Source organism: Piliocolobus tephrosceles, chromosome 9, assembly GCF_002776525.5.
Source record: "Piliocolobus tephrosceles isolate RC106 chromosome 9, ASM277652v3, whole genome shotgun sequence".
NCBI lineage: Eukaryota > Metazoa > Chordata > Mammalia > Primates > Cercopithecidae > Piliocolobus > Piliocolobus tephrosceles.
In genome coordinates, this window is record NC_045442.1 from 130491362 (window position 1) to 130519209 (window position 27848).

The window sequence follows — 27848 nt, forward strand, 5'->3', positions numbered from 1 at the left end:
CTAAGCAAGGACACTATGGCCTACTGGGCAGGGCACGTTGTCCAGGTAAGCAAGTTTTCTGAAATATGTACATGCTTTTAATATTAAAGGAAATCTGTCTTATGTGGTTAAATGTTCTTTAAAAACATTGCTATGAATATAATTATTTAACTTGCAAATTCCCTTAAAGCTAGGATGCAGCAAGGTTTCACAAAGGAGGCAACCAACCTTGATGTCAATAAAGTCTATCCACTATGGGAAGTCGGAGAGGCTTTCTTCCAAAATGTGGAATTGTCAGCATTTGAACACTGAGTAGGAAAAATTATAAGCACAGGCTGGGTACAGTGACTCCCATCTGTAATCCCAGATTTTGAGGGCCCGGGACTGCACTCCAAGCTCAGAGTGCAGACCTGCATAGAGCAAGACCCTGTATCAAAAACCAAAATTAAAGAAGCAGTTGTAAGCACAGGTATACGGTTAACCATGAATATGGTATCCCTGAAAAGCCTTTTTAATGGGGGAACAAACCTAAAATTTGTAATAATTGATATATGTGTATATGTAGCCAATCAGAGCAAAAACCAGGAAATCAGGCAGCAAGCTTAAGGGAAATGCAACATACTTTGGTTTCCTTTTCTTCCATAAAATTGATCGGGGTAGGTAAAGCATACTGCTATAGTTCGGAGTCGTCACCATCCTCCAGGAAATGACAGGAGTGTGAAGGCCTCCCTGAGCTACCAAGAGCATCTGACTCGTTCCAACGTGGGCCCGACCCCAGCGCCTCTGGGAAACGTGGTGCCGGGGCCTTGGTCCCGGGTGTGGGTTGGTGGTTCGGGGCAGGGCCGGAGCCTTGATCCCAGGTGTAGGCTTGGGGATTCCGGGACTGAACCCAGGCCTTGGTTACGAGTGTGGGGCGGGGGTTCGGGGGAGGGCCAGGGCCTTGATCTCAGATGTGGGGTTGGGAGCTCGGGGCAGGGCCGGGGCCTGGGTCCCGGTGTGGCGTGGGGAGTTCGGGGCAGGGCTGGGACCTTGATCCCAGGTGTGGGGTGGGAGTTTGGGGAAGCGCCGGGGCCTGGGTCCCGGGTGTGGGATGGGGCGTTCGGGGCAGGGCCGGGGCCTGGGTCCCGGGGGTGGGGTTCGGGGCAGAGTCCAGGTCTGGGTCCAGGGTCTGGGGACGGGCTAGGGCTGGGTCGCTGTCCGTCCTGGGCGGCGGAGAGGGATCTTTAAGGGGCGCACGCGGTGCGGACCACCAGGGCCCAGCCCTCCGGAAGTCAAGGCCCGAACGGCCCCGCAGCGTCAGGCGCTCTGGTGGCGCCCGGTACGGCGGACGGGGCCGAACGCGCGGCGTGCGCGGGGCGGGGCGATGTGCGCGCACGCGCCAATCGCAAGGCCGCGAGTAGGGTGTACGCGCGGAGAGGCCAAGAAGGCGGTGCGGCGGGCCGGGCATCGGGTGCGCCCAATCAGCTCGCCGCAACGCCATGACGTGGGCTCTCCCGGGTGCTGAGCGCCAGTCCGCGGGACCGGCGGGTGAGTGCGAGAGGGCAGGGCGCGGGGCGCGGGTCCGCGCGGGGGCGGGACTTCCGCAGGGCCCCGGAAGTGGGAGCTGTGTGTTCTCATGCGAACGGGAAGGAGCGTTGGGTATCTGGAGTCCCGGGGTTGAGACATTTTCGGGCCCGAAAGGGGAAGAATCCGCCGCCGCCGCCGCCGCTAGCCCGCGCCCGCCCTCGCCCTCTCCCCTACCTCCGGCCCGGCCCGGCCGCGCCGCCTCTCCCTGCCGTCTCTCTCCTCGCCGTCCCCGCGTGTGGCGCGGCCGCCGGGCCCCGGGGCTAAGGCGAGGAGCCCGCGGGCGGCCGGTCGGGCGGGGCGGCGGCGCTGACAGGTGAGGCACCCTGGGTCGCGGCGGGCGGTCCCTCCCGGCCCAGCTCGGACCCGCGCCGCGCCGCCTGTCACTGCGCCGCCATCTTCCCGGAGGACGCGGCCGCGGCGGGCAGGGCCGGGCCTGGGCCGGTGCCGGGGCAGGGGAAGGCCGGGGCCGGGCTAAGGAGGACCGGGGCTGGGGCACGGGAAGGGCCGGGGCTGAGGAGGACTGGGGCTGGGGCAGGAAAAACTGGGGCTGAGGAGGGCCGGGGCAGGGGAAGGCAGGGGCCAGGGTTGAGGAGGACCCGCTGAGGCGAGGCGGGAGTCGACGGAGCTGGGTGCCCCGAAGACCGGGCCAGGGTCAGGGCCGGGTCCGGGTCAGGGCCGGGTCCGGGCCAAGGCCGGCGAGGACTGGGGTCGGGCAGGGCCTGGGCGGGGCCGGGGTCGCGGGCCGCGAGCGCCCCCAGGCCGGGCGGGCGCCGGCACCCGCAGTGCGGCGCCAGCCTCTCTGCTCGCCCCTCGGTTCCGCTGGAGCCCGGGTAGGCGGCCGTGCGGGTGCTGGGCGGGACGGGTCATCAGGGCATCGCATTCCTTTAGAACCAGGAAGTTGGGATCCTGTTGCTCGGTGTGTGTTTGGAACGCTCTTGTTTTCCTCTTGATAGACTTGAGCGGAGGTAGATCTGAAGGAGTTAAAAAAATAAAGTCGGATGTGCAGATCGCGGGTGTTGGTCTTGGGGCTGTGATACATGGGCGGCAGAGGAGCCGTCGGAAAGCTACTGCACCTGCCTCTCAGGGTGCGCTTGGGAACGTTAAGAGTCATTCCGCCTCAGTGCCGTTGTGCATCGAAACTTCATGCGAATGTCATCTTGTTTTTCCCCTTATTTGTACCTAAAACTGTCTTAAAACTTGGCTGAGATGAAACTTGAGAAAGCTCACTGTAGAAAACTACCTCCTATCTGGCTTTCGTTTGATTCTCGAATAAGTGGATGCCCAGTAACTTGTCTTAATAGTAAATTGGAAGTTTGAAGTTTTGGATAACGGAGAAAACAGGAAGGTTTTCCTGGACAGGGCAGTGGAGTTTGTAAGTATAAACAGTATGCGTGAGGCCTTTTTCTAGGGACAAGAGCAACTCCAAGGTGAACATTGAAGGAGACAAGTTATTTTCCCTTTCGAAAGTTTTTTTCTCTTAGTTTCAGTTGTTTGAATACTTAAATGCACTTGAAATAGGTGCTGAGTTGTAGTTTGTGAAGACCACAGTGGGGAAGAGTGGTGTCCTCTTTTTCCTTGGTGGTCAGGTGGTGTGTGCAGTGTGCAATTTCCATACTTCCCCAACCTGCCTGGCGCCCCTCATTACAGTCAGGGTAATTTACAGAAGTTGAAATGGTTGTGGCTTTTCAGTTTTTTTCCCCTTGTATTTAATATGCTGAAAGGCAGTTTTGTAATCAAACCATATAAGAAATAGCTTAATAGAGGTTTGCTAAGTGAAATGCATTCCGCAAGGCATCAGATTAACAAGCTTATTATTTAACCATGAGTTTAATTTATATACTTTACTTTGAAACTTGCATTGGTTAGAAATAAATTTTATCCTGTATTTTGAAAAGTTAGTGTGAGTTGAGTTGACTTATTTACATGAAACAAAGGCATGGCTTATTCATTAGAAGTTACCCCCGTGTTGCCTGCATTTTCTCACCTGTAACAGGGACATGATAATATAATTTTCTTAGGACTGTTTTAACACAAACATGAAAATGTTGACTGTTTTTGCTATTTTTACTATTACTGATTTCCTCCCTCCCACCCCAATGGAGTCTTGCTCTGTCACCCAGGATGGAATGCAGTGACACGATCTCAACTCACTGCAGCCTCTACCTCCTAGGTCTTCAAGTTATTCTTCTGCCTCAGCCTCCCGAGTAGCTGGGATTACAGGCACGTGCCACCCCACCCGGCTAATTTTTGTATTTTTAATAGAGACGGGGTTTCACCATGTTGCCCAGGCTGGTCTCGAACTCCTGGCCCCAAGTGATCCACCTGCCTCAGCCTCTCAAAGAGTTGGGATTACAGGAGTGAACCACTGCGCCCAGCTTATTGAATTTTTAAAATATTCTACTTTCTAGCTGTCAATTTATTAGCAGAAAGGTTTTTTTTTTTTTTTGGTTATTTACATGTATCTGGGCAGAGAAAACAGATTCTGAGCACAGAATGCGTATTTGGAGAAAGCAGTTCCACTATTTTTGAGTAGGAACCAGAGAGAAAAAAAGATTAACATAGGTACAGTTCTGTAGAAGAGTAGCTGAAATTAAGTGGCAGCAAATTCAGGGAGAAATGTAATTTGATTTGATGTTCGGGAAGATTGCCCTGTTTAAAAGTGAGATTTAAAGAATTTATTGAATTTGATGCAATTTCCACAAGTAAGCACAAGTTTTGAGAAGTATATATTTAAGCTGTTTTTGTGAAGCAGTCTTCACATTATTTTAAAATGTAGTTCTAAAATACGTGCAGGCTGGGTGAGATGGCTCCTGCCTGTAATCCTAGCACTTTGGGTGGCCTACATGAGTTTAGGAGCCCAGGAGTTCACCAGCCTGGACAACAGAGAGAGACCTCATCTCTACCAAACAAAAAATTAGCCAGGCATGGTGAGTCACACCTGTAGACCCAGCTATTGGGGAAGCTGAAGTGGGAGGATCGCTTGGGTCTGGGAGGTTGAGGCTGCAGTGAGCCATGATCCTGCGACTGCACTCCATCCTGGACAACAGTGAGACCTTCTCTCCCCCCACCCCCAAAACATGCAAATTGGGACATCAAATTGTTAATGGTGTTTACAAAGAACAGTGCCTTCAGGTAGCTGCAGCTACTCTACATAGATTTGCAAGTTTTTGTAGTGATAGGCTGTGGTAGATGTTACCAGCCAAGGAGTGGCTGACAAACTCCTTTCACTGTTATTTCATTGTGATGTTAAAATTCATATTTTCCATCAAAATAGTGGTAACTAGGATTATAATCTGGGTCTTCCAGTTTTAGTAACGTGTTGTTTATGTTATGGTCTTTTGAGGTTGTAAAAAAGCTATATAGATATGTTACCATCAATTCCATTTGTTTTTAATCCTAGTGTTAAAGGTACAAGTTGTTTTTTTTTTCTTCTTCTTTCCTGAGGCGGAGTTTCACTCTTGTCGCCCAAGCTGGAGTGCAATGGTGCGTTCTCATTCTCGGCTCACTGCAACCTCCGCCCCTCGGGTTCAAGTGATTCCCCTGCCTCAGCCTCCTGAGTAGCTGGGATTACAGGTGCCCGCCACCACACCTGTCTAGTTTTTTTTTTTTTTGTATTTTTAGCAGAGATGGGGTTTCACCATGTTGGCCAGGCTGGTCTTGAACTCCTGACCTCAGGTGATCTGCCCACCTCAGCCTCCCAAAGTGCTGGGATTACAGGTGTGAGCCATGGCACCTGGCCAAAGGTACAAGTTTTAAATATGTTTTTGTCATGCGTGCAGTACTCTTATAGATTCTGTCAGATTCAGGGATATTCTTTTCAGATTGATAAGTTACACAAAAATCTTGGAGTATATTCTTGTAATTTCTTATACAAAATTCTCAAAACAACCTTTTTCCAATGGGGAGAAGACATGAACGCTGAAGTCATGTTTTTGAGAAATACCTTGTTAAAAACAGACACTGCTATAAGGGTTCGCTTGCATATGCTTTTTTGTAGAACTTTATTGATGTAAAGAGTTCTCCTTTTTCTGTAAAAGCTTATTTTTGAATACGAAGTAAATGAGGCACTCAGAGTTAACCTCATCAGGCCTGAGTTTGGTTCAGTTTAAACTGTTTGCTGTTATGCTTGTTGACATCTTTGTAACTACTCTGCTTCTAGAGTTATTTTGATTAGAAAATGAATTCCTTTTTTAGAACATGGAATTGTAAGGTAGAAAACTGCTAGGTTCTCAAAAGATAAATTCCAACTTGAAAGTTCTTTCCCCTAACATTCTAATGCTTTGTTTTTCCTGTGTGTAAATGCCTTCCTTAGGAACAGGGAAGATTATTAACTCAGCTGTGTTTCCTTCCCTTCTCTTTCTCACTGCCACCCCCCACCCCATACCTTAATACCTTTTGTCCCTTCAATGCCTTTGTAAACTCTGTCTTCTCACAGTTTTTCTGGTGAAGCTGTCATGGCTCCCATTTCAACCATAAAGGATATGCAGTTCAGTGATGCTGCTGGTTTTACATCTTCTTTCCCATCAGCCCCATTGCCCCGGTTAGGAGACCTAGACCATGGAGTATGTTGTAATATTGAAAGTATTTCATGTTTAACACAATTTTTTTTTTTTTTTTGAGACTGAGTCTTGTTCTGTTGCCCAGGCTGGAGTGCACTGGCATGATCACGGCTCACTGCAAACTCTGCCTCCCTGGTTTAAGGGATTCCCCTGCCTCAGCCTCCTGAGTAGCTGGGACTACATAGAGGTGCGTGCCACCACGCTTGGCTAATTTTTGTATTTTTAGTACAAATGGGGTTTCACCATGTTGGCCAGGCTGGTTGGTCTTGAACTCCTGACCTCAAGTGACCCATCTGCCATGGCCTCCCAGAGTGCTGGGATTACAGGCGTGAGCCAGTGCGCCTGGCCATGTTTGACACAAATTTGAAAGTGTACCACTTAATATTTTAGGGTGAGCGTGATAATCATAGAGATGAGACTTTGATCTTTGCTGAAGATGTTCTTTATGAAGTTTAATGTGCATGAATTTGCCTGATAAAATACTTCTGTATTTACACAAATCATTTTAGTCACATTGTAGCCAGAGTGTGGCATAGCCTGATGGATGGCTGGCCTCTTTTCATTTTATTTATTTTTTTCTTTTTGAGACGGATTCTTGCTCTGTCGCCCAGCCTGGAGTGCAGTGGCCAGATCTCAGCTCACTGCAAGCTCCGCCTCCCGGGTTCACGCCATTCTCCTGCCTCAGCCTCCCGAGTAGCTGGGACTACAGGCGCCCGCCACCTCGCCCGGCTAGTTTTTTGTATTTTTTAGTAGAGACGGGGTTTCACCGTGTTAGCCAGGATGGTCTCGATCTCCTGACCTCGTGATCCGCCCGTCTCGGCCTCCCAAAGTGCTGGGATTACAGGCTTGAGCCACCGCGCCCGGCCGGCTGGCCTCTTTTCAGAAACTCATCAGGACTGCCCTAGGCCTCGCTTCCACTTCTGCGTTTTCCTTCTCTGCCCTGCCCCACCTTTTAGTCAGGACCACACCTCCCTCTCTTACCTTGGTGTTGCAAATATTGTAGCCATTGCTGTTGGTAGATTCTTTGCCTGAAATTGAATGTCCACCCCCTTTTAAAAAAATTTTAAAATATTTACTTAGCTCCTTAACCCATCCTTAAAAAGATATTTTAGGATTCCTCCAGGCTGCTTTGCCTTAAGTTCTGAGGTTATGCTTCTCTGTTTCTGTAGCAACGTAAGAGTACCCTTGTGTTATTTAGCACATAATTAATGTAAGCTCCTTGTGAGTGAGATTCTCTTTTTATGCTTGTCAACTCTGCCCAGCCCAGGGCCTGGTAAACTGTAGATGTTTAATGAAATTAATTCAAGTAAAGAGATAAGAATGCTTAAAGCCGTCTCCCACCTGTGTTCCAGAGAAATTGTTTGCTGATCGTATACTTGTACCTTTCTGTAAACAAATAGGAAAATCTTTACTCAAAAAGAATACATTAGAAAAGTTCTTATAGAGTATAAAAGCTATATTTACAAATTTTTAACTGACTTTTCATAGCTACATACAGTATATAAAGTATTTTCAGATAGGGTAATTTAACCACATGACCTTTAAATTATACTGTTTCTCAGTCTTTAAAAAGGTACCCTTTTGGCTGGGCGTTTGTTTTTTTTTTTTTTTGAGACGGTGTTTCACTCTTGTTGCCCAGGCTGGAGTGCAATGGCACAATCTCGGCTCACCGTAACCTCTGCCTCCCAGGCTCAAGCAGTTCTCATGCCTCAGCCTCCCTGGTAGCTGGGATTATAGGCATGTGCCACCACGCCCGGCTAATTTTGTATTTTTAGTAGGCGTGAGCCACCGCTCCTGGCACGGCTGGGCACTTTGATTCATGCCTGTAATCCCAGCACTCTGGGAGGCCGAGGCAGGTGGATCACCTGAGGTTAGGAGTTCGAGACCACCCTGGCCAACATGGTGAAACCCCGTCTCTACTAAAAATACAAAAATTAGCCAGGCGTGGTGGTGTGTGCTCGTAATGCCAGCTACTTGGGAGGCTGAAGCGGGAGAATTGCTTGAACCCAGGAGGCAGAGGTTGCAGTGACCTGAGATCACGCCACTGCACTCCAGCCTGGGCAAGAGTGAGGCTCTGTCTCAAAAATAAATAAATAAATAAATAAAATAAACGGCCCCTTTTTGACAGCCATAGAATTTCTTACCTTTATTTTGCTTTAAAATAAAAACATCATGTTAACCCAAAACAAAACAATTGCAATATTGAAAATGTATCTTTTAAACTTTAGTAGAGGTTTTTCCATTTTTAATTTTCTGTTAAGTCTTGCTACAGGGCCTGGAATAAAGGAGGGCCACTGAGAGGTAAGAAAAGGGTTGATTTTCTTCCTGTGGCAAGTGTTCTGACCAGTTGAACACTAGGGATGCAAAGATGAAAGGCAACAGGATTTTTCTGTAAGGCCCGTCATCCAGCAGGAATAGGAAAGTGCATTGTTCTATGTAAAGCCTTAGAGACTGGCCTTTGGAAGTGACTGGCTCTCAGCTCCATGCTTCTTTGGATAGTCTGCTACAACAGTCACGTGTGTTAGGGTGTATCCTGCCCTGCACTCTCCATGTCTCCGCTCCTTGATGTGTTATTCTTCATAGTATTTATGACACTGTAACATGCCATGTAATTTACTTATTTTGTGTATGGCCCGTCTTCTCATACTTGAATGTAAACTCTAACGAGATCAAGATTTCTATTTTGCTCCTCAGTATGAACCTAGGCCTTAGAACAATATCTGGTATGTAGCTTGCACTAAGTACTTGATGAGTAGATCCCAGTATCAGCAACAGGGATGGATTGCCGTCTCTTGGAGTTTGCTGTCCGTGGAGACAGGTGGACAATCGCATACTCCAGTAGGAAAGTGCAGTGCACTAAGATCCGGCCTTGGAGGGAGGTATCAGGAGGCTTCCTTGAGGACGTGATGGTGGCACTGAGATTGGAGGGATGGTGATGGAGTGCGAGGTCAGCAGAGAGAATTACCTGTGTAGTGCCCCAGGTGGGAAGGTGCAGAGTGCTTTGAAGGAACTAGTGTGAACAAGGCTGAAGGAAGAGAACACGACTGGGAAGCAGGTGGAGAGTTTTATTTTACAGGGCTTGGGAGGTCCCATATAGGTTGATTATTTTGCCCTTTATCCTAAGACCAGTGGGAAGCAGTTGAAGGGTTTTATATCATAGAATTGTCTTTTTTAAATGATTCTGCTTTGTAGAGAGTGGTGTGGAAGCAGGAAGTGGTCATATGGTGGGTGTTATTAAGCGGCAAGGTAGGGAACCTCTTTCTTCTTGTGTACACCTTCATACATCTTCATAGTTGAAAAGGCCAAGCCCCAGTCTAAATGAGACCAGCCAGCTTCCTTAAAATCCCTTTAATTTGTATTACATATAATCGTGTATGTTTAAAAATATTTTATTTATTTTTTTGAGACAGTTTGTGTCACCCAGGCTAGAGTCCGGTGGCATGCTCACAGCTCTCTGCAGCCTCGACCTGGGCTTGAGCGATCTTGCCACCTCAGCCTCGCGAGTAGCTGGGACCCATGGGTGCATGTCACCACACCTGGCTAAGCTCGAATTAGCCAGGCGGCAGGTCTCGAATTCCTGGGTGCAAGCAGTCCCAGAGTGTTGGGCTAACAGATGTGAGCCATTGCACCTGGCTTAAAAATGCTGTAACGATTGTTTAGAAAATATGTCTTAAATTTGCTAATATTTGCCAGTTGTTTAAAATATATTTGTTATTTCAGATAATTCCAAACTTATTAACATTCCTTTTTTAGGAATGTTTCTGAAAAATGAGAACATTTTGTTTTCACATTTCAGAGAGCTTTTTTTTTTGTCAGTGCTCAAAATACAGAGATAAAAACCTAGTGATCAATTTGGTATAGATTTACAAATTGCTTCAGTGATTATTATCTGTTAACATGTTAAACATTCTCTTTTTAAAAATACCAATTCCTTTAAAATTTTCTTTAAAGGCTTCATGCTTTTCTGAACATTCTTTTTCTTTCTCTTTGTTGATTACATACTTGTATTTCATTGCTGAGATTATCGTCTGTGTAATTTTTGCCTTATCAGTCAGAGAAAACCAGTAACCTTTGGGAGGCATGTACAGTTTTTTGTTTGTTTGTTTTTTTCACTAGGTCTGTAAAGAAGGAAAGTTTAGTCCAGTTGGGGAGCAGTCTCACTTCTTCCTGAGAAGTAATGCCAGGCTGTCTGTGGGAGGGGTCAGTGAATCACCTTTGCAAACGAAAAGACGCCGTAGTTGGTAGGATTCAAATCTGTGCTGGGAAACCCCAATGGATTTCCAGTTCATTGCGTTAACCATTCAGTCCTGACTTTAAAAGTAGACTTGAAGTCCCTATGGGATATTACCTTCTAAAAATCTAGACATTTGAAAAGATGAAAGCATTGTCTCTTGTGCTTTTAGGGGGTTAAAAACATTCAAACCATTGATAGAACACTGGTTGGCATTTAGTGTTTCTTGAGTACTGTAAATATGGTAGCTTACTGTGAAAGTCTTTTTGGGCGCACTTTTGTTTGGCATGATTTGGTTTTTTTTTTTGAGGCAGAGTCTCTCTGTGTCGCCCGGGCTGGAGTGCAGTGGCCGGATCTCAGCTCACTGCAAGCTCCGCCTCCTGGGTTCACGCCATTCTCCTGCCTCAGCCTCCGGAGTAGCTGGGACCGCAGGTGCCCGCCACCACACCCGGCCAATTTCTTTGTATTTTTAGTAGCGACGGGGTTTTACCATGTTAGCCAGGGTGGTCTCGATCTCCTGACCTCAAGTGATCTGCCTGCCTTGGCCTCCCAAAGTGCTGGGTTTACAGGCGTGAGCCACTGCGCCCGGTCTGCCTGGCATGATTTTAAGTTCTATGTTCCATATTCCTCTGTGGTTGATATTCAAACCTCCAGTGATACTTGATATTTATTTGTTTATTTATTTATTTATTTATTTATTTATTTATTTATTTAAGAGATGAGGTCTCACTCTGTTGCCCAGGCTGCAGGAGTGGAGTGAATGGCATGACCATTGCTCACTGCAGCCTCCAATTTCTGAGCTCCAGTGATCCTCCTGGCTATTTAAATAATAATTTCTTGAGACATGAGGTCTTGCCATGTTACTCAGGCTGGCCTCAATCTCCTGGCCTCAAGTGATCTGCCAACCTCAGCCTCCCAAGTTGCTGGGAATGTGAGTGTGAGCCCCTGTGCCTTGCTCCAGTGACAATTGTTACCAGGCTAGATTGCTAGTTCAGATTGCCTTTCAGTGGGTCACTTGGAGCAGGGGTCACTAACTCCCAGTCTGTGGACCCATAGCCGTCATGGCCTGTTAGGAACTGGGCTGTACAGCAGGAGGTGAGCAGCAGGGTGAGTGAGCAGCAAGCAGCAGGTGAGTGAGCAGCAGGGTGAGTGAGCATTACTGCCTGAGCTCACCTCCTCTCAGATGAACAGTTGACTAGATTCTCATAGGAGTGCAAATCCTGTTGTGCACTGCACATGCAAGGGATCTAGGTCGCATGCTCCTTATGAGAATCTAATGCCTGATGATCTGAGGTGGAGCAGTTTCATCCTGAAAGCATCCTCCTCACCACCCCGCACCCCCGACCCCTCCGCTCTGTCTGTGGAAAAATTGCCTTGCATGAAACCAGTCAGTCCCTGGTATCAAAAAAGTTTGGGTGCCGCTGACTTGGAGGTACTGACTGTTGTGAAAAGAGTAACTGATGAATCAGCAGTAGTTGCTTCTTCACACTGTCAGTGAAGACCAAAGAATGAATATGGGAAGCAGTATTACCAGTGTTGCTGTTTGTGCACATGACTTTCAGTTTTTCACAACTTTCCCATTTTTTTGTTTACACTGATGAGTTGAATCTCTTCTGCTGAAATCATTATTCTTTAGGGCTCAGTAAGGAGAGTTAAACCTAAACCTGAAAGGACTGGAAGTGGGACGTAGAACTGCCAAATAAACTGTAGAAGCGTTGAGGCACTTAAAAATCTCCCATGACCTGGCGAAATTCCAGTGAAGAGTAAACTTTTGCAGTGTGCCTTGGGATTCTGAGTGACCACAAGTTTTATTATCTTTCAGGCAGGCAAGGCCACACAGACTCTTGGCATACTGTTTCCTATAAGTTCAGAATTTTGAAAGTGTGTTGGTCATTGTGGTAGTCCCCTCCTCCGCCACCTCCCCCTGCCAACCTTATGGGAAAGAAAGAGGTGGTAGTTTTATTCTGTTATTGAGAATAGGTTTTTCATGAAATCACGTGAAGTTACAGCTCAACATAAATAGCTAAAGATTAGATGTTTTCCCAAAATCATTATATGGCCACAAATTATGTGAGATAATTATATGAGTAAGGCAAATACATGCTGGATCATTAACTTCCAGTTTCTTTTTTTTTTTTTCTTTCTGGAGCTGGAGTTTCACTCTTGTTGCCCAGGCTGGAGTGCAGTGGTGTGATCTTGGCTCACTGCAACCTCTGCCTCCTAGGTTCAAGTGATTCTCCTGTCCCGGCCTCCTGAGTAGCTGGAATTACAGGCATGTGCCCCTACACCCAGCTAGTTTTGTATTTTTTTTTTTTTTTTCTGGGTTTCTAGTGAATTTAATGCACGAGTGTCAAAAATCAATGGCAGAGGAAAAAATGAATAAAATTAAAATGGGGTCAGGAGAAAAGGGCCATGGGCACACACAGGAGGGGCAGTCAGTGGCCGGGTTAGGAGCTGGAGCAGTGGAATTCCTTGGGTGTCATATCTCGTCCAACCCGTAGTCCTCCTCTGGGAAGTCCCCCACGGTCACGACTGCTGGCTTGACAAAGGCGCCATACTTGGCCTGGCATTCGAAGTAGCATTTCCCATTCACACTGCCATCGTTTTTTCCCAGTGGCTCATCATAGCGGACACCAATCCAGTAACCAGGCTTGAAATCTGTGAGACCCACATACATGACGGTACCCCAGCGAGGGGAGTGCCCCACCACCCGCACCTCACAGCGGCTGCCCACGGGAATGGAGCTGGCCTCGGCCTTCTCCTTGGCGAGGCGCTGGGCGGCCTCGGCCTCTCCTGCTGAGCCCCCTCCTCCTCGTTGTAGCGGCCAAGCTTGCTGCGCTTCAGGAAGAAGCGGACTGAAGCGGACCATGTCTTGCCTCTGGTTGCAGGCTTCTTGTGAGATCATGTACTTCTCCACCCGGGACAGGTCCTCATACTCACCAAGGCAGGCGCCCCTGTGGTCAATGAGGTGGATGCGGCAGCCGTCATCTAATCAGGGTAGGAGCCCAGCAGCGCATCCTCTTGATCCAGCTTGCTGTAGAACTTGTCGTCAACTCCATGCAGCTCCATTTCCATGCAGGAAGCAGGGCTGCCCACCAGCAACTCCAGTTTACACTTGAACTCAGCGATGGTGAGGCTGCGGCTGTACCGCTTCTCTGAGCGGAAGGTGTTGAGGGAGCTGCTGATGAAAACGGTCACCGTGGGTGCCACCACCCCGTCACCTCCATCTTGCCGTGCCCTGCCGTGGCTTGCAGCGCGGTCGCTCCGCAGCTGCCACCGCCGCCGCTGCTGGGCTATCCTAGTTTTGTATTCTTAGTAGAGACAGGGTTTCTCCATGTTGGTCAGGCTGGTCTCGAACTCCTGTCCTCAGGTGATCCACCTGCCTTGGCCTCCCAAAGTGCTGGGATTCCAGGCGTGAGCCACCGTGCCTGACCCTTAACTTCCAGTTTTCAATTTGATGTTGGGACGTGTGGTTAGGTAAATTTATTGTAAAGCATATATTTATGAAATGTTTAATAATAATAGTGAACTTAACATTTAATCAGCCTTAACCCAGTTGCATGGAATATTTTCTTTTTGTTGGTTCCATTGTTACCAGTCTGGAATTACAAGACTGAAGGAACCTTTAATTCTTTTTAATTCTTTTTTTTTTTGAAACAGAGTCTCACTCTCTCCCCCAGGCTGAAGTGCAGTGGCTGTATCTGGGCTCACTGCAGTCGTCACCTCCTGGGTTAAAGTGATTCTCGTGCTTCAACCTCCAGAGTAGCCAGGACTACAGGCACACCACCATGCCCATCTTATTTTTATAGTTTTAGTAGAGACAGGGTTTCTCCGTATTGGCCAGGCTGGTCTCCAACTCCTGGCCCCAAGTGATCTGCCTGCCTTGGCCTCCTAAAGTGCTGGGATTATAGGCCTGAGCCACTGTGCCTGGCCTGATTAATTCTTTTTTTTTTTTTTTGAGACGGAGTGTCGCTCTGTCACCCAGGCTGGAGTGCAGTGGCCGGATCTCAGCTCACTGCAAGCTCCGCCTCCCGGGTTCACGCCATTCTCCTGCCTCAGCCTCCCGAGTAGCTGGGACTACAGGCGCCGCCACCTCGCCCGGCTAGTTTTTTGTATTTTTAGTAGAGATGGGGTTTCACCATGTTAGCCAGGATGGTCTCGATCTCCTGACCTCGTGATCCACCCGTCTCGGCCTCCCAAAGTGCTGGGATTACAGGCTTGAGCCACCGCGCCCGGCCCTGGCCTGATTAATTCTTAATTCATATGTTAGGTGTGAATTAAATAGTACTTTCGAAGTAGGACGTTTATATTCTAAGACTTTGAGTTTTGTTCTATGTTATTTTGTCACCTGAGATTTTGTAACTGGTTTGTGAAAGTAACTGTCAGAAAAACAGTGTAATCTCTACAGACTCAGAAACTGAAGCCCATGAGGTAAAAATTAATTAGAGATACGGCTGGCTAGTTGGTGACAGAAGTAGGACTGTAACGAGTCTCCTCTCTAAGTCCAGCATCCCTTTGCGCTGTAATTGCAGAGTTCACTGTGGTCGCTATTAAGGCGTACCCTGCGCTGTAGTATATCAAAAGAAATTGGTGAAAGCATTGTTATGTTAGATATATATGTTAGATAATTTAAATAAGTGTTTTAACTTTTTGAGGTAGATTTTTAAAGCAGTTATTAGACTGTGCTTTTTAAAAGATTGAAATATATTTACTCCAGGAAAATTAAGTGTTTTGTCATTTTAGATAATCCATTAAATCCTTAATCCAAATAGGGAGGTGCTAATTGAAGTTCTGGTTAACAAGCTCCAGTTTGTATCATGTAATCAGACTGCAGCTTACAGTTCATCTTTGAGAAATAGTCTCAAGACAAACTCATGTAAATTAAATGGTTTTCTTCCTAAAGCATTCAGAGAGAGTTGTTCATTTTAACGTCCACGCTGTTAACACAGGAGTCTGTGTGCAGGCTTGGATCCAACTTCAACACCTGTGTCCATACCGGTCACCTTTGTGTAGAGGAACTCACACTAGAGATAATGTGACTTGCTGTGAACTTTCCTGGCCTTTGGTTTACTGTCCTCAGGCAACTGTGGTGTGTGTCAGGATCTTTCACATATCTTTCTTACACTCTAAGAAATTACTGCAAATTGCAACAACTCCCACCCTCAACAATGTATTGGACTTGTGATTCAGAGGATTGAAAGCCCCCCCCCCTTTTTTCCCCCCATTTATTCTTCAGACAGAACACTTGTTTTACTGTTTGGGAAACTGAGTCTTGGTGACAGTTTGCTTTACATCATTCAATACAGGAAGAACAGAAAATGGGATCTTTCTAGCTTCTTGCTTATAAGCCTGTTGCAAGTAATACCCAACTCTTAGAAAGGGTCAGCGTTCTGTGCAGCACTTTGGATCCAAATAACATGATATATTTGGGGGCTTAAGCCACACATCATAGTTCAGCATCAGAGATACAGGCCCTGTATTTAATAGTTTAATAACTTAATTGTTTAAATATTTAATAGTTTAATGATTACTGTTAAACAGAAAGTATTAATAGTAATTTTTAATTTTCATCGTGGTTATCTTTGAAGCTAGAGATGTCTTACGCTACAAGATTGAGAAAAGTTAACCACCTTTCTGAACAGTAATTCAGAATCATTGGAACCGATGGCAATTTTCAGTGGCTGATTCTTATAGTTTGCCTGAAACTTTTTTTTCTATTCTTTTTTTTTTTTTTTTTGAGACGGTCTCACTCTGTTACCCAGGCTGGAGTGCAGTGGCGTGATCTTGGCTTATTGCGGCCTTGACCTCCCAGTCTCAAGTGGTCCTCCCTCCTCAGCCTCCCGAGTAGCTGGGACTATAGGCATGTGCCACCACATCTGGCTAATTTTTGTATTTTTTTTGTAGAGATGGGTTTTTGTCTCGTTGCACAGGCTGGTCTCAAACTCCTGGGCTCAAGCAATCCTCTTGCCTTGGTCTTCAAAAGCACTGGAATTTCAGGCATGTGCCATCATCCCTGGCCTGTCTGAAACTTTCTTTGTGATGTTAGTGTTGAACTAAAATGAAGAAGCTGAGTAAAGAGTTTATTTGGGCCAAGCTTGATGATTGCAACCCAGGAGCATAGACCAAGTTGCTCTGAATATATGTATATGTATATGTGTATATATATATGTATATGTGTATATGTATATATATGTGTGTGTGTGTGTGTGTATGTGTACACATTCTGATTAGCAGCAGTTACAAGTGGATTTTTATGATGGAATGATGTATGACGGTGCTGGGAAGGTTCATTCTTAGTCCTTAGTCAAGTCACTGATTTGTGTAACTATCATTGCTTGTTAAATCTTCTGTAGTCTTTGAATTTCATGCTTTTGGTTTTCTTAGAGGTAAAACAATAAGATACATAGTAAAAATCCTATTACATTGGGGATTCAGTCCAAATTGTAGGAAAACAATAAAAACTCAAACACACACACACAATGGTCAAGGCTGGAATCTAATAACATGGGTACTGTAGTTTTCTTGGGAAGCATAATTTTTCCTCTCTCTAGTCACCATTTTTACCAAAGATATAAATCTTAGGAGGACCAGCTTACTTGCAAAATAAGTTTTAGTACTGTGCTTGGGCTGATTATTTGCGTAAAATACAACAAGAATAATGATTGGCCATATAGTTTCTTTAAGTTATCTTTGCTGGAACTTTCATAAGGAATTTTGGATTCAACTATAAACCCTCAAGGCTAGGAAGCCAAGCCAAGGACTATGCTGGTAATACTTACATGAATTGGGTGACTTCCTCTCTTCTTGAGGTCACAAAATATCTTGAGGTTCCTGGGCATGTCAGAAAGTAAGATTCTTTTACTTGTTATACATCAGGAACCTTGTAAAGGAGCCATGTAAACAAGGTACCAGGCTAGTCTTTCCAACAGGCTTTTTATTGGCTCTACATAGTCAACCTCAGTTCTTTAAACCAGTCTGCTTATACTTCAAAATACACGGTTCCAGTCAAGAGCGTCGGTAGAATAGCCAGTGTCTTCAATTGTGTCCTGTAACAATAAACCGGTTTTTATTGAGCTTAAAACACATATAATTAGACTGTCATAAAATAAGGATACTCATGACTAGTTTACGCATTTTGGAGAAATCAGGTAGAAAGGCAAATGTTTCAGTTTTGCTCATAAAGTTATGTTTTACCCATTTGCTACAAGCTATAAATGAGAGAAAAAGCTTCCTTGACTTGGGAAAACAAAACATGAAAAGAAAAAAATCAGCAATGTTTCAAACAAAATGTCGTAAAAATGATTTCAGTCATCTGTAATTTCAGTCCCATGTAATTAAGTTTTATTCTGCTTGATATACAGAGTTAGCAGTCTTCATGAACCCAACAGTTTATTAGAGTTCTGAAAACTTTTACTTAGTCCAATGATATGATCTCCAAAATTATCAGGAACTTGTATTCAAGAGTACTTACCACCAGGCATAGTGGCTCATGGCTATAATCTCAGCACTTTAGGAGGCCAAGAAGGGAGGATTGCTTGAGGCCTTGAGTTCAAGACCAGCCTGGCCAACATAGCAAGACACCCATCTCTACAAAAAATTGAAAAAATAGCCAGGTGTGGTGGTGTGTGCTTCTAGTGGGGCTGAGGTGGGAGGACCACTGAAGTGCAGGAGTTGGAGGTTGTAGTGAGTTAGAAGGTGCCTGCACTCTAGCCTGCACAGCACAGCGAGACCTTGTCTCTTTCTTTCTTTATTTTTTTGAGACAGAGTTTCATTCTTGTTGCCCAGGCTGGAGTGCCATGGCATGATCTCAGCTCACTGCAACCTCTACCTCCCAGGTTCAAGTGATTCTCCTGCTGCGGCCTCCCAAGTATCTGGGATTACAGGCATGCGCCACCACGTCTGGCTAATTTTGTATTTTTAGTAGAAATGGGGTTTCTCCGTGTTGGTCAGGCTGGTCTCGAACTCCCGACCTCAGGTGATCTGCCTGCTTTGGCCTCCCAAAGTGATGGGATTACAGGCGTGAGCCACCGCGACCAGCCCAGACCTTGTCTCTTAAAAAAAAAGAATTATTTTCCATGAATTCGCTTGAAGAAAAAGCAAAATTTTGACCGTAGCCAAGTGTAAACTGCTTTTTGAGAGGAGTCAAAGTAGAACAATAGTTGTCTGTGGATGCCAAAAGACTTAGAGTAGCTACAGTTAAAGACACAATTTACAAGAAATTTCGTTATTTTTGTGGCATACAACAATTTAACATAATTAACCGTAATTATGTCTGACATATCAAGACATATCAGGGTTTCAGAAATCTCATGTAATTTTGGAACACATATTAATAACATGCACACAAATATAACCCAAAGTTAAACACCATTTCTCATTTGACAAAGCTTCACATACAATTTTAACATACGAATTAAGCCTAATAGGTCTCTCTCGGACTTCCAGGGGGGTTCCTGTTGGAAAAGACTTAATTTTAGAATTTGAAAGTTGGTTTTGGGAAATATGTAAAACATAAAGGTTTAAAATTCTTGTTCAAAATAGGATCACAGGTTGCTGTAAAATACTAGTTATTTAGCCAGATAATTGAAAGATTTCAGAAAGCAAAAACCTTTTTTTTCTTTTTGAGGTGGAGTCTCACTCTGTTGCCCAGGCTGGAATGCAGTAGTGCTATCTCCACTCACTGCAACCTCCGCCTCCCGGGTTCCCGCCATTCTCCTGCCTCAGCCTCCTAAGTAGCTGGGACTACAGGCGCCCGCCACCACGCCCGGCTAGTTTTTTGTATTTTTAGTAGAGATGGGGTTTCACCGTGTTAGCCAGGATGGTCTCGATCACCTGACCTCATGATCCCCCCCCCCCCCCCCCCCCCCGCCGGCCTTGGCCTCCCAGAGTGCTGGGATTACAGGTGTGAGCCACCGCACCCGGCCAAAAATGCAAAAACCTTTACTCTTTTTTGATACTCAGTTTTCTAAACAATCAAAAGACCTGACAAAGACAGCATGAGATCAATAGAATCTTTTTCTTGTTTTGCAGCTTATTCAAAAGGTGAACAAAAGTCTTTTGTTATCATCATTAATATTATATGAACATCTTGTTCAAAAGACAAAAATAAATTTTACCTTTGCATCAGTATATTATCAGTGCTAGAGCCTTTATTTATTTTTTTTCTGGAGACAGGGTCTGCTCAGTTGCCCAGGCTGGAGTGTAGTGGTGTGATCATAGCTCACTGCAGCCTCAAACTCCTGGGCTCGAGTGATCCTTCCATCTCAGCCTCCTAAATATAAAGCTATTTTTTTTTTTTTTGAGACGGAGTCTGGCTCTGTCGCCTGGGCTGGAGTGCTGTGGCCCGATCTCAGCTCACTGCAAGCTCCGCCTCCCGGGTTTACGCCATTCTCCTGCCTCAGCCTCCCAAGTAGCTGGGACTACAGGCGCCCGCCACCTCGCTTGGCTGGTTTTTTGTATTTTTAGTAGAGATGGGGTTTCACCGTGTTAGCCAGGATGGTCTTGATCTCCTGACCTCGTGATCCGCCCATCTCGGCCTCCCAAAGTGCTGGGATTACAGGCTTGAGCCACCGCGCCCGGCCATATAAAGCTATTTTAATAAAACTGTCCATCAAATCTCCATCAGCTTGGAACATGCGAGATAAAATTTCCATAAACTTTTTACGACAACTTAAAATTTTTTATTAAGAGCAGACCAGTGCTCCAGGAAAAGTCTGCTGTTCTGACACAGGGACCCAGTCTCTGGCCCTGCATTAGTGTATGTTGTATATTAATGTTCAGTTTTAGCAAAATTAAATAATTCTCTTCTAATTTAGCCAGCTTGATTATACACAATATTTTTTTCACAAGATTAATCTTCCGCACATGTTCTACAACTTGCTTAAGCCGGTTTTGACCTATACTTCTTTTTTTTTTTTTTTTGCGGGGGGAGCAGCGAGTCTACCTCTGTAGCCCAGGCTGGAGAGTGCAGTGGCATGATCTCGGCTCACTGCAATGTCTGCCTTCCGGGTCCCGGTTCAAGCAGTTCTTTTGCCTCAGCCTCCTGAGTAGCTGGGATTACAGACACACGCTACCATGCCCAGCTAATTTTTGTATTTTTAGTAGAGATAGGGTTTCACCATGTTGGTCAGGCTGGTCTTGAACTCCTGACCTCATGATCCACCCACCTTGGCCTCCCAAAGTGCTGGGATTACAGGCGTGAGCCACCATGCCCGATGTGATTTTTTTTTTTTTTTTTTGGCTGAGTCTCCCTCTGTAGTCCAGGCTGGAGTACAGTGGCACAGTCTCAGCTCACTGCAACCTACCTTTCTTTTTTATACTGGCATTTTACCTTAAGAGAAAAACTTAATTTCCTTTCCCCCTTATCATTTTGACCATGCAAAAATCTCTTGTGTAAAAGGGAAAAACAATTACTTTCTCTTTTCAACTCTCCTTACATCTTTTAAAATGCGCTCTGTATATAAAATTGTTTCTTACACCTAATAGTTTTAATTACGTATATTAACTACAATTTTAACTCTCACTAACTCGAATTTCCAGTGAAAAACCCAGGAAGTAATTTTGAACTGTTTTATACCACATGAAAATAATTTCTTAGTATTTCCTCAATTTTTGTTTATAACAGACCTAAATATATTTAACTTTTCTGTATCCTATAAATGACATAGGTATTTTATGATTATCTGTTAATTAGCATAACATGGCTTTAAGATTAAATTTTTGAAAAAGGTTTGTGAAACTGTGAAAAGTTTGTTTATAAATATCTCATTTACATTCATCTAATTTATTTATTTGTTTATTTATTTATTTATTTATTTATTTTTGAGACGCAGCCTTACTCTGTCACCCAGGCTGGAGTGCAGTGGCTTGATCTCAGCTCACTGCAACGTCTGCCTCCTGAGTTCAAGTGATCCTCCCACCTCAGCCTCCCGGGTAGCTGGGACTACAGGCGTATACCGCCATGCCCAGCTAATTTTTGTATTTTTAGTAGAGACGGGGTTTCACTGTATTGGCCCGGCTGGTCTCGAATTCCTGACCTCAAGTGATTCACCTGCCTCTGCCTCCCGAAGTGATGGGATTACAAGTGTGAGCCACTGCGCCCGGCCCTAATTTATTCATTCTTAACAGTTATTCTGCTTGAATAGTTCATTAAACAAAGCTAGACATCATCTCAAGTTATTTCTTTGTTAATCGTTTCTACAGCCTGTGAAACCCTAGAGTTAAATGAATGAGTATTTGCGGCCGGGCGCGGTGGCTCAAGCCTGTAATCCCAGCACTTTGGGAGGCCGAGACGGGTGGATCACGAGGTCAGGAGATCGAGACCATCCTGGCTAACATGGCAAAACCCCGTCTCTACTAAAAAATACAAAAAACTAGCCAGGCTAGGTGGCGGGTGCCTGTAGTCCCAGCTACTCGGGAGGCTGAGGCAGGAGAATGGCGTAAACCCGGGAGGCGGAGCTTGCAGTGAGCTGAGATCCGGCCAATGCACTCCAGCCTGGGCGACAGAGCGAGACTCCGTCTCAAAAAAAAAAAAAAAAAAAAAGTATTTGCTGATGAGAAGACACAGCTCCTTTCATTAAACCAACAAACTAATCTTTATTTACCAAAGATTTACCCAAGTCATGAACTAAAAGACTTTTGAGTTTCCATTTGTCTGATAAAATATTTGATTTAAGCACTTGTGTTTTCTTTAAACTAGTTAATTAGAGGTCTTTCATATACTTTGGTAGTGAAATATTATATATACATGATACATAAAAGTAAAGACATGCAGATGCGCTAACAGAAGCAGATCTTATAGTGTTATAAGATTTTTCATTTGCTAGTGAAAATAATTCCCCCTCTTTAGACTATCAGTCTCTTAATTATCTGTTCCATTACCCTAAACAACTCAGATCGCTAGGCAACCCTAAATTTTCACTTCCGAAGACATGACTCTCAGGTGAAAACTTACATCCCAAAGGCAGAGAACTTAGATCTAAACACTACTATTTGTTGAATCAAAAAGGGATAGTCAGGAATTGCCAGGGAAAAACATTAAACAAAGGTAAGGTTTGCTCTGTGAACCTTAAGCCAATGTTTTTTTCATTGTAAAAATTTATAGTGGCTTGAGTACAGGAAGGGAGATGCCCTTAGAGATGTCAGTTTCTTTTATAAAGAGGTTCAGGATAGCTAGCTAAATGTCAGAAAGTCATATTTGGTGTTTTTGTGTTTGACAGGATCTCACTGTCATTCAGATTGGAGTGCAGTGACCTCTGCAACCTCTGCCTCCCAGGCTCAAGTGATCCTTCCACTTGAAGGATCCCGATAGCTGGGACCACAGGTGTGCACCACCATGCCCCGCTAATTTTTTCTTTTTTTGTATTTTTTTTTTTTTTTGTCAAGATGAGATTTCTCCATGTTGCCCAGGCTGGTTTTGACCTCTTGAGCTCAGGGGATCTGCCTGCCTCAGCCTCCCAAAGTGCTGAGATTACAGGTGTGAGCCAGTGCGCTCGGCCATAGAAAGTCATGTATTGGAGAGCAGTCTGGTTAGATAGGTGGTCTTCCAACCTAGATGTTTCTTGATTAGATTACTTACTTTAATGAGTGGAAAAAAAACATTTGCAGTTTCTAGGGCCTAATACTCAAATTTGAAAAGCAGATGAAAGGCAGAGCATCTAGATCAAGCCTGTCCTACCCTCAGCCTAAGATGGCTTTGAATGTGGCCCAACACAAATTCGTAAATGTTCTTAAAACATTATGAGATTTTTTTTTCTGATTTTTTTCCTTTTCTTTTCTTCCTTCTCTCTCTCTCTCTCTCTAAGCATCTCATCAGCTATCGTTAGCGTTAGCGTATTTTATGTGTGGCCCAAGATCACTGTGGCCCAGGGAAGCCAAAGATTGGACACCCTTGATCTAGATCTTTAAAAATCAAGGATTCCACTTTTATTAATACACTGAACCTTGGGTTCCCCAAAGGAGGGAAACGCCTCAGCACGTGCCACGCAGAGCTTCCACAGTGCTTCTCACTGCAAGGACATTCCCTCGAGGCTGGTGAGTGGCCCAGTCAGCCCACTGTGATAAGCCCATCCCATATGGGAATCTTATCACTTGGTGGTGAGCACTCATAACTTCCCACTGTTCAAACTGCATCTGTGTAAATGTGTAAAGAAAGAGTAGCCATCCTGCAGTAACAACTGTTCACTCAGCCACTTCCCAAACTGCAGCTTTCACCGGTGAGCTCTCCGCCATCGCACACACACAAGTCAGGCTCTCTCTCACAGTGTAAAGTAATCCCTAAAGCCCCCGAAAATCAACGAAATTGGACAATGCAAAAGGGAGCAGAGCTTTAGACCTGAGAGGAAACTACTCACAACTCTTCAGACTCTGTAACGAAAACAGAAGCCCCCCTGCCAAAGGGGGTGAGTGTTGCCTCTTTCTGTATTCCTAAGGGGGTCTTGGAGTCATAAGAAGTCTCCTCTAGATTTCATCATGTATCAAATATAGCAGAAGGAAGAAGGAGTAGAAGTGTGGAAGGAAACAGAAGAACAAGTCTTAGAGGAGCATTTTAGGGAGATCTTAAGCTTTCTGAAAGGCAAATGAAGTTTTGTATTTTCCTCTGCAAAAACCATACCAACAAGATAGGAATCAAACAGGGATCAAACACATTTTAAGATGAGTTTCAGTTGACTGAAAAGAATTCCCAAAAACAGGATCCAAAAGAGGCAAAAGCAGAAAGACATTTTTTCTTCCTTCCAAAAAAAACAATAGCCAAAGTATCGGCTTTTTACACTTCTGACCATAGAACTCTGAGAAAGAATCTTTTTCAAATCTTATTATCACATTTCAGCAGAAACATAAAGTAGGTTTCCCATTTAGTTTCTCTGGTTCTAAAGGCAACTTTTGCCCCAATTAGGTACACAAATTAATTATTTTAGACACTTCAGAGGATCCTCATTTTGGCTACTGCTGCTTACAACTGTCCTGTGTTAGGTGGCTCCACTTTCTAAATATCTATAAGAGAGTGCCCCGTAAGTGCACATATATCCAGCTGATATTTCTACAAAGAGTGCTTAGATTGTGAAGTCCAATTTTGTATAATTTACTAACTTTTGAAAAGTGACAAAAGGCTGGGAATGTGTTTAGGGTCTAAGTGCGATGTGTCTTGGACTGTCCCTAACTGCCAGGTGACAGGGGAGTACGCAAGCAAGGTACGTGGGAGCAGACCCTCATACCTGTCTGCAGGAGCAAAAAGGTTGTGCACTTTTCATTTGGGAACTAACAGGAGTTGGTCACAAATGAAAGGCTAAGTCCATATTTTCAAATTATAGAAAACAGCTGCAATCTTAAAAGCATGCTCTGTAAAATGTAACCACCCGTATCTGCCAGTCCTTCATCCCAAACGTCTGCCGTGAGGCAGAGGTGGAAAAACCTTGACCCGAAATCCTGGCCCTGAGGCAGAGGCAGAAAGAAGGCAGTTGTCTGCGGGCCTCTTTACCCAAATCTCTTGTCCCAAGACAGCAAAGCCCTAACTCTTAAAGGAAAGAGGGAGTTTGAAAAACAGTCCAAGTAAAGTTTAGATATTCAGCCAAAGAGTGGGAGTTCCAGTTTCAGGAGACCTCTGAAGTGGAGAGTGTCACACTGGTTCCCAGCGCCACGCTCAGAAAAACCAGTTGATTGAGGGGAGACATTCTGAATCCTGCTGTCTACATCAGGTATGTCAGCCTAGAAGGAAGAAGCTGAGGCAAAATTAATATAAGTAGAGTTGATTTGGACCGAGCCTGGGGATTGCAGCCCAGGTGTGTGAATTCAGGTTGCTCTGAGTATACACCCCATTAGCAGAAGTTGGAAGTAAATTTTTAAAGGGAAAAAAGGCAGTTTCTGAGTTGTTTACAAAAAACGTACATCAAAATAACACAAGCTATTGGTTGGCTGTACATTGTTCATTGTTGTCATAGAGTTCAGGAACATGAAGATAAGGGTAAGGCAGCCAGTCAGGAACAAAATGACTTTACACAATTGTGCTCAACATGGATCTGGGGCGGGAGGCATGACAGAAGTCCCTCACTCATGGCTCTCTGGGCCTGCATACTTCTCATGGCTCAACTGCTCTGAGCTATTTTCTTTTCTCAGTCACATTGTCTATTGAAGTAGGCATATAACCATAACTGGCCTATAGATGTAATACAGTTTATTTATAGAATGGAGATGGTACTGCTGTGTCTTAGGTAATTGTCATTTGGAATAGTAAACCAAAGTAAGATTAAAAACAAAATCTTGGAACTTAAATTCTTTTTTTTTTTTTGAGACGGAGTTTTGTTCTTGTTACCCAGGCTGGAGTGCAGTGGCGCAATCTCAGCTCACTGCAGCCTCCGCTTCCTGGGTTCAAGTGATTCTCCAGCCTCAGCCTCCCGAGTAGCTGGGATTACAGGATCCCACCACCATGCCTGGCTAATTTTTGTACTTTTAGTAGAGATGAGGTTTCACCCTGTTGGCCAGGCTGGTCTCGAACTCCTGACCTCAGGTGATCCACCTGCCTCGGCCTCCCACGGTTCTGGGATTACAGGCATGCGCCACTGCACCTGGTCTCTTTTTTATAAAGTAGTATCACTTTTGTAAGTAACAGTTTTAGGGGACATTATATTTTAATATTAAACAGTTTATATTGTCTGGGAAACAGTTCTCATCTGCAGGTGTAATGCCTAATATTTGAAGATTGTTGTTGGATTCTGTGCTTGGAATCAGTGACTTTGACTCTCTGAACAACTTGGAATTTATGTATTTATGTTTTCTTCTTTTTGAGACAGAATCTTGCTCTGTCGCCCAGGCTGGAGCGCAATGGCACAATCTCGGCTCACTGCAAGCTCCGCCTCCTGGGTTCACGCCATTCTCCTGCCTCAGCCTCTCGAGTAGCTGGGACTACAGGCGCCCGCCACCACGTCTGGCTAATTTTTTGTATTTTTAGTAGAGACGGGATTTCACTGTGTTAGCCAGGATGGTCTTGATCTCCTGACCTCGCAATCCACCCACCTCGGCCTCCCAAAGTGCTGGGATTACAGGTGTGAGCCACCGCCCCTGGCCGCAACTTGGAATTTCATAGCTCCCAGGCCTGCCATTTGGCTCTGGTGTGTAACACACGCTATGTGCCAGGCACTGTGGTATCTGCTTCGGGTGTCCCCCGAAGGAGGAGAGGTGGGGCCCTCACCACCTGGCAGGGGACTCACCCCCATCCCCCCTCGCCATGCTGCAGCCTGCACTCCTTGACGTTTCCTTTTCTTGTTTGTAGATGAACTTGGCGGAGTCCTGGAACTTCTGAATTCTGTATCATAGCTTTCAGTAGATTTTGAAAAGGATTTTTTGACCTTTCCCTCCTGAAGAAAAAACAGTTTTTCCTCTGCTCTCACATCACAACAATCAACCCAGAAGAATTCTGTGACCGGTGGTCACCAAGAAGCGCGCGGGGATTTCTCCCCACCAGCAACCAATCAGTTCTACAGCAGGCACCAGCGGGGCACCCTCCCCTTTGATCTCAGCCCTCTACTGGAGATAGTATCAGGTCCCACAGGATGGGGGCTCAGTCCTACAAGACTGCCCCTTCTGATGCCACTCCCACGCCACAGGTTGTTCACCCATGCTTCTGAGGAACCAGTTATACTTCAGGATCCCCATGGCCCCTCTTTGGGTTCCATTACTTTGCTTGACTGATTCACAGAAGTAAGGAAAATGTGTTTCCTGGTTTGTTTTGAAGGATAGTACAAAGGATGCAGATGACGAGATGTGTAGGGCAAGGTGTGGGGAAAGAGCAAGGGGCTCCCATGCCCTTTTGGGCTGCCACCCTTTAACAACCTCCACGTGTTGAGCTATCTGGAAGCTCCACAAACCTAGTTCTTGTTTTTTGGAATGGAGTCTTGCTCTGTCACCCAGGCTGGAGTGCAATGGCATGATCTCGGTTCAGTCTCACTGCAACCTCTGCCTCCCAGGTTCAAGTGATTCTCCTGCCTCAGCCTCCTGAGTAGCTGGGATTACAGGTGCCTGCCACCACGCCCGGCTGATTTTTGTATTTTTAGTAGAGATGGGGTTTCACCACGTTGGCCAGGCTGGTCTTGAACTTCTAACCTCAGGTGATGCTCCTGCCTCAGCCTCCCAAAGTGCTGGGATTACAGGCGTGAGCCACCGCGCCCAGCCTAGGGTTTTTATGGAAACTCCATTACATAGGCATGATTGCTTAAATCATTGGCCATTGATGATCAACTTAACCTTCTGCCAGTTTCCCCTACCAGGAGATTGGGAATGGGCTGAAAGTCCCAACCGTCTAATTCTGGCTCGGTCTTTCTGCTGACTAGTTCCCATCCTGAAACTACCTTAGGACTGCCAGCCCAGTGATATCATTAGTGCACAGAAAGACATTTATTACTGTGGAGATTGCAGGGAATTTAGGAATTGTATGCCATGAAATGGGAGGAAGACCAAATAGATATATTTTATAGTCTCATGTCCAATACAAATAATTGTTTTAGTATGTGTTTGCCACTTGG

The 27848-nt window shown here is 45.3% G+C and overlaps 1 protein-coding gene, 1 long non-coding RNA gene and 1 pseudogene across 4 annotated transcripts in view; 1 reads left to right on the plus strand and 2 right to left on the minus strand.

Moving 5' to 3' along the window:
• LOC111526648 overlaps positions 1-686 on the minus strand; it is a 15409-nt gene extending 14723 nt beyond the window's left edge. The window contains exon 1 of the long non-coding RNA XR_002726448.1: positions 598-686. This is a non-coding gene — a long non-coding RNA (uncharacterized LOC111526648). The remainder of the gene's footprint in view (positions 1-597) is intronic.
• Positions 687-1572: 886 nt separating this feature from the next.
• The window catches only part of LARP4B (La ribonucleoprotein 4B), a 124486-nt gene continuing 98210 nt past the window's right edge, over positions 1573-27848 (plus strand). The window contains exon 1 of one of the 2 annotated variants that reach the window (XM_023192442.1): positions 1573-1858. The gene's annotated coding sequence lies outside the window, so the exon portion shown is untranslated. The remainder of the gene's footprint in view (positions 1859-27848) is intronic. The other variant, XM_023192443.2, reaches the window with a different exon arrangement.
• On the minus strand, positions 12657-13562 carry LOC111526645 (annotated as a pseudogene). Its single transcript, XR_002726446.3, has one exon. The product of XR_002726446.3 is annotated as a tubulin-folding cofactor B-like (transcript).